The following is a 278-nucleotide window of genomic DNA, read 5'->3' on the forward strand; positions in this document are numbered from 1 at the left end:
CACACCCTTCCGTCCTAAGATAATACAAAGAAAATATCACAACAACAATAACATACATTCATCGGATTAAGACCCACAACAGAGGAAACAAGAAGCACTGCAAAGAGAATGAAAGAAAAGGATATGGGCGTTTTTCGATTCGCTTTTACAAGACGCGTTTCCAGCACGAGGCGGTGCCACTGGGCGGATGCGAGAGGAAAGGCGCCTGATGGAGTGAAATGTGTGGGCTGGTTATGCAGTCTTCAAGGGCGGGGGCAGTCGGGGGAAAATCTTGACCG

Source organism: Penaeus monodon, chromosome 34, assembly GCF_015228065.2.
Source record: "Penaeus monodon isolate SGIC_2016 chromosome 34, NSTDA_Pmon_1, whole genome shotgun sequence".
Lineage (NCBI taxonomy): Eukaryota > Metazoa > Arthropoda > Malacostraca > Decapoda > Penaeidae > Penaeus > Penaeus monodon.